At 50.7% G+C, this 6,000-nt stretch overlaps 1 long non-coding RNA gene across 1 annotated transcript; it reads right to left on the bottom strand.

Annotated features, from left to right (window-relative positions):
* Nucleotides 1–2,169: 2,169 nt before the first annotated feature.
* On the bottom strand, nucleotides 2,170–5,398 carry LOC143268260 (uncharacterized). Its single transcript, XR_013043969.1, has 3 exons — nucleotides 5,248–5,398; nucleotides 4,279–4,781; nucleotides 2,170–3,652 (listed from the first exon to the last, which is right to left on the bottom strand). It is a non-coding gene; the product is annotated as an uncharacterized LOC143268260 (long non-coding RNA).
* Nucleotides 5,399–6,000: the final 602 nt, after the last annotated feature.

Raw genomic sequence — 6,000 nt, 5'->3', positions numbered from 1 at the left:
CAATGGCTGTAACTTTGAGCCTCTTTTATGGAGTAAAACCTTTCTCTGGGTTTAGGAAGGGATGTGCCTTTTATTTTTCTTTCTTTCGAGAAGCTAGTGGTGTGAACTGTGGCATTTTTTACAGTTGAATGCCTTCTGGGCAAAATCCCAGAAGTCCACAGATGGTAGCCTGTGGTCAGCTGTGTGCCGTCTAGAGCTTGAGCAGTCCCTCTGGATCGGTGGATGGCTGGCATTGCCGGGCACTGCTGAGCCCAGCAGTCGGTTCAGTTATGGAGGAGGAGTGGAGGGTAGTGGTGGGGTGCAGCTAAGCTCCTCAGGCTGTTTTCAAAGACCACATTTGTAAGGTGTGTGCATGAGCCTATGTGTAGATGGGTAAGTACAGTAGACATAACTACCTCCTATGGTGGCCCCTGGGAGACTTTTCCAGCCCCCCAAAGACAATTGGGTTTGCTTCTATTGGAAATTCCCTATTGTGCTTAAGTCTCTCACTCTAAACACAGTCATGGCTTAATGTAAATGCCCTCTGACCCAATAACTTCATTCCAAAGCAAATCACAAAGGTTGATCTGGAAAGACATTCCTGGCAGGTTACTTAAAATGGAAAAATATGCAAAGTTCCCGAATGCCTAGTAAGGAGAAATGAGTCACAGCATACCAACACCTAGGCATGGGGGCAGCAAATTAAAGATTTAACACACCCAAATATTCAGAATACATTTCTAAGGGACAGAGGAGCACAAAATTGTGCTTGCTGCAACATTACAGTTATAGGAGATATAAAAATACACGGACATGTGTTCACGTATACCTAAGCTCACACATGCACACACAGCCTGTTTCTAAGCCTGTACCACTCCATTCTTGGCACATATGCATCAGGATTTAAACAGAATTGGAGCACATACCTACATTTCCATGACCCCTACAGTGTCAGTCACAGCAGCAAGCTACGTGCCCAATGGAGGATGGATGGATGAGGACAACGTGACTATATACAGAATGGGTGAGATACTATGCAACCACAAGAGGACATAATCCTGACATTGGTACCAATATAGGTGGAGAACATTAGAAAGACAGGAAAGGACAGATCCGCCTGCACTCACTGGTGTGTGGAGTCTAAAACAGTTGTCTGTCCTCACTAGAGTAGAGAGCAGAAGGGCGGTCACCCCAGGCTGGGATAGGGCGGCTATGGGAAGATCTTGGTCAGAGGGTACAGGGATCCAGTTGAGAGGGAGCAACTACTTTTCTGAGATCTTCCAGCATAGTGGCTGTAGCTGAAAATGACAAAATGTATATTTCATAACTGTGAAGATGGCAGCTTTGAAATGTCTGCTCTACAAGCTGAGATGCGTGTGTGAGGTCATGGCTGTGCTGTTTCCTTGGCCTCCTCTCCCACGCCTCCCTTTCCCTCCTATTCCTCCCCCTTCCTCTTTCTCCCCGCCCTCCATCTCGTCTCCCTCCTCCTTCCCCTCCTTCTTTCCCACTCTACTCCTCCTTCCCCTGCTCCCCACCTCTCTTCTCACCCTTCTCCTCTCATCCTCTTCCTCATCTTCTCTCCTCTCCATTCACCACCTTTCCCCCTTTCTCTTCTCACGTTGCTTTTGGGGCTCTACCTTCATGCCCCTCAGGGCCCCAGTGGTGACGGCCACACCCTTCCATGTGAACTTCCCACCAGGTTACAGTAAGTACACACATGTGGATGAGGATGTTTGGGGGGACTGCCCCATTAGCTACGGATGAGCACAGCGGCCATTTAGAGGGGTGGTGATATGTCCACACCCTCGGAAAGAGAGCCACTGGTGGTGGCAAAGGAAACCCCCTCATGGGGAAGCCGGACATGATGAACAAGAGTCGATTCCTCTAGAAGACTGAAGCTCTTGACAAGTTTAGACAAGTGAATTTGTCAGCAAACACAAGCAAAATGAAAGACCAGGAAAACAAGTACGTCTCACGTACACCTGTTTTCTTCCTAAAGAGCTTGTCTGACTCAAGTTGGAGCCAACAGAATGGGGGTTATTGAGTGATACCCAAATTATTTCTTATCAATAATTTGGGACACAGCGCAGATGGGTTGTGTGCTGCTGTCCAGCTACACACCTCTCCAGGATTCACTCAGATGCACGTGCAAATGTGAGCACTTCTGTGCACAGTGTTTGTTCAGTGTGACTTCTCCTCATGAGGTGCACAGGGCTAAGTGTGGGGACACACCAGGGAGTGTCGTAGCTCCTTCCTCACTTCTGTGACAACACACCCTGACAGAGACAGTTTGGGGAGGAAGTGTTCGCTCAACTCATGGTTTCAGAGCCACACAGTCCATCACGGAGGGATGGCAGGGTAGAGGGATGGCAGGGTAGCCCGCAGGGAAGGCGTGGGGGCAGGAGCTGGTGGGGCAGGAGCTGGTGGGGCAGGAGCTGGTGGGGCAGGAGCTGGTGGCTGGCTGACCACACTGCATCTGTACTCAGGAAGCAGAGAGTGAAAAGGAAGTAGGACTGGCTATAAAGCTCAAGGCCCGCCTCCAGTGACTCACTTCCTCCACGGAGGCTCCAGCTCTGCATAGCTTCACAACCTCCCCAAACAGTGCCACCAGCCAGGGATCCAGTGTTTAGATACTTAAGCCTGTCACTGGAGAGTTTTCTCTCCGGGTCCCGCCAAGCCCCAGCAGTCCGACAGCCCACTTATAAAATAAACACACAGACGCTTATATTATTTAAACTGTATGGCCTAATGGCTCAGGCTTCTAGCTATCTAGTTCTTACATCTTAAGTTAATCCATTTCTATAAATCTATACCTTGCCACGTGGCTCATGGCTTACTGGCATCTTCACATGCTGCTAGTCATGGTGGTGGCTGGCAGTGTCTCCCTCCACTTTCCTGTTCTCTTAATTCTCCTCTCTGTTGGTCCCACCTATACTTCCTGCCTGGCCACTGGCCAATCAGTGTTTTATTTATTGACCAATCAGAGCAACACATTTGACATACAGACCATCCCACAGCATAAGCCTATGAGGAACATTCCAAATTCAAACCACAGCAGACTGTTCCAGCTCTTTGCTGCTGTAAGCAAAGCCACTTGGTTGTTGTTTTATTGTTTACCATTTGCTGGTGTGACTCTCAGGGTTAGTAGAGACAGCAAAGAGGAAGGCAGGAAAGCCAGGGTGAGAATGACATCACTTCACCAGGGACCGTGTCATATGTGACTCTCCATAGAGCCAGGAGGACACGGGGACGGGATGTGGGAAGAGGGCTGGTACTGCTCTGCCATGTCCTCAGGTCCCCAGTGTGCTGAGACCTTTGGAGTGGGGGATCTGGGTGGGGCAGTATCAGGAGGCTACGTACTCCTTATTCCCCTAGTTCCATATGGGGACACTGGGCTCAGGGGTGTTTGGTGACTTACCTATAATTACCCAGGTCCTCGTGAGTCCCCATTCTCCTCATCTTCTTGCCTTGAACAGGCTGCCCCAATTTTTTCACACTGAAATCTAATCATGGCCAAAGCCATTTGGGGCTAAGCAGGAAGCCGTTTCTTCCCTCAGAAATTGGGTTCTTAGCAGAGTGTTCTCTCAAAAAAGCAGCTCAGTTTTTCTTGAGGATGGATCAAAGTTCCATTAGATCACACTTATGGAGGCAGAGCCCACCACTTCCTTCAAAGCTGTGGAGACAGACGTGATACTGTGGGAGGGGACTGTCAGAGGCAGAAGTCACGCAGACTATGGTTGCGAAATGCCATCTTCTGGGCAAGACACAGGCGTCATCATCGCAATCCTGGACAGCTACAGATGCCTGGTCTGAGTCTGCATAAGAATGGGCCCATCAGCAGCATGGGGGGGGGTGGAGGAGCGGACACTGGGGCCTCACTTCTCAGTGCTGGACTGTTTCCTAGGGATGCCTTCATGGGAAGGAGAGGTACTGCCTTCAGTGGTGTTCCTGCTGGTGACCACACCAGACTCCAAAGACAGTCCCAGTGCCACACTCACACAGATGGCTCAGGTAATTAAATGGGTCTCACAATAAACCCAAGAGTCATGAATCTGGGAAAGTGACAGAGGGAGGAGGGAGGTTGACAGGAGCGGGGGGGTGGGGGTGGGGGGGGTGGGGGGGGTGGGGGTGCCCAGAACACACCGTAAACGTGTACATCGTCAAAGAACGAACATAAAATAATAACAACAGCAATAAAACAACAACTTTAGGTAAGTGAGGAAAACAAAAATTCCTTTCTTCTTACTGTTCTTTTGGGTTACATTTATTGGATATAATTTATTTTAGGGTCAGACTTACCAAAGATACTCTTCTAGTCCTCTGTGATGTTTTGTGAACTGGCAAGCAATGCTCTACTTAGCAGGCCTCCTTAGCTGGCTCAAACAGAGGGCAGTAAAACCAACAGCAGAGTGTGTGTGTGTGTGTGTGTGTGTGTGTGTGTGTGTGTGTGTGTGTGTGCGCGCGCATTTGCATGCCAGAGAGCAACCTCAGGTGTCCTTCTGCCGGTACCACCCACTTTCCCTGAGACAAGAGTCTCTCACTGATCTGAATCTTGCCAAACAGACTGGGTGAGGGGGCCTGCAGGGCGGGATCCTCCTGTCTCCACCTCCCCAAGGTTGGTATTACAAGCACACACCACCAAACTTGGCTCTTTTGCGTAGTTTCTGGGAATCGAACTCAGGTCCTCAGGGTTGCCTGGCTAGTGCTTCATTGACAAGCCATCTCTCCAGTCCCATCATTGTTCCCACAGGATGCTCGGGTACTTCTTCCTCCCCCAGTCTGAGGCTGGCTAGAGACAGCATCTGCAGAAACAGATCAGAGAAAGCCTGGTGCTCTCGGGTCTTGGAGGCAACCTGTTCAGGGCCCTCACCTCCTGCCCCTGCCTCTCTCAACTTCCCCTTTTCTGCCTCTCCCCTCCCCCTTTCTGGTGGGGCAACTTTTTCTCCTTGAAGCCAGGAACCACCCACATGCAGGCCTCGGGCATGCAGCTGCCCCCACCACCCACATAGAGAGGAGCCTGAACAAACACCGGCCTCTCTCCCTCAGGCCTTGCCACCCCAGGCCTGGAGATAATCAGCTTCTCCCACCTCCTCACACATTCCTCACACACCACCTCTGTACCCAAGCTGAAGTCTGTCAACCCTCCTCCCCTGCCTCTGGCATTCCTTCCTCCCAGGGGCGTCTGTGCTGAGTGACTGGAACCAGCATGAGAACAAAGCCATCCTAGAGCTGGTTAGCTTCGCCCCAAGTGGCAACCCCCCAAGTCACCTGAGGAGCTTGTGACATGACAAGGACATGCAGAGCGACAATGGTCTTAGGAGGTCTGGCCTTGGGGATTTGGTCAAGTCCTGGAGGCTTCGTCCTCTGACGAGACTGGAGCTTCCGTCTCTAGTCACCTGAGCACACTGGGAGAAGGAAGCTTCCCCTGTGAACCAGGAAGTGAACCCTCTGTGAACCAGGAAGCGAACCCTCACCAGACTCCAACTCTCACTACATCTCCTTCATACCCTTCCAGACTCCAGGACTAAATAAACGTAGGCTGTTTATAAGCCACCAGATTGTAGCTTTTCATTATAGCAGCTCAAAAAGACAGTGTGGAATGGGGGACAAGGTAATAATAATGACTGTCCTTAGCTGACTTTGCATATGCGTATAGTGTGTGTGAGCAATCAGCATTTAATTCACCCACGCACTGGTGAGACCCTCTTCCCTTCAAACAGTGAGACAGGCTCACACCATGACCTTTTCCTTTATTTACGCTTTTCTCCTTGGCTAACTCTTTCCAGTGAAGTACCTCCAACCCAGTGTCCACAAGGTCTTCGCTAAGCCATGTACTGTGGTACCATGAGTGGGTGGGTGCCAGAGGAAGACTATGCATGGCCACAAGGGTGGGGCCTGTGCACAGCCAGGACGAGGCTGGGGCGCTGGTGGGTAATTACTGTGAATCACCTAAAGGAATGTGAGGCCCGAGCCAAGGTAACTACTCCAGACGCTGCAGTCCAAGGGAGAGAGGGAGGCACA

Source organism: Peromyscus maniculatus, chromosome 13 (genome assembly GCF_049852395.1).
Source record: "Peromyscus maniculatus bairdii isolate BWxNUB_F1_BW_parent chromosome 13, HU_Pman_BW_mat_3.1, whole genome shotgun sequence".
NCBI classification, from domain to species: domain Eukaryota; kingdom Metazoa; phylum Chordata; class Mammalia; order Rodentia; family Cricetidae; genus Peromyscus; species Peromyscus maniculatus.
Note: the sequence above shows the minus strand (reverse complement) of the source record. Positions and strands in the feature narration are given on the sequence as shown.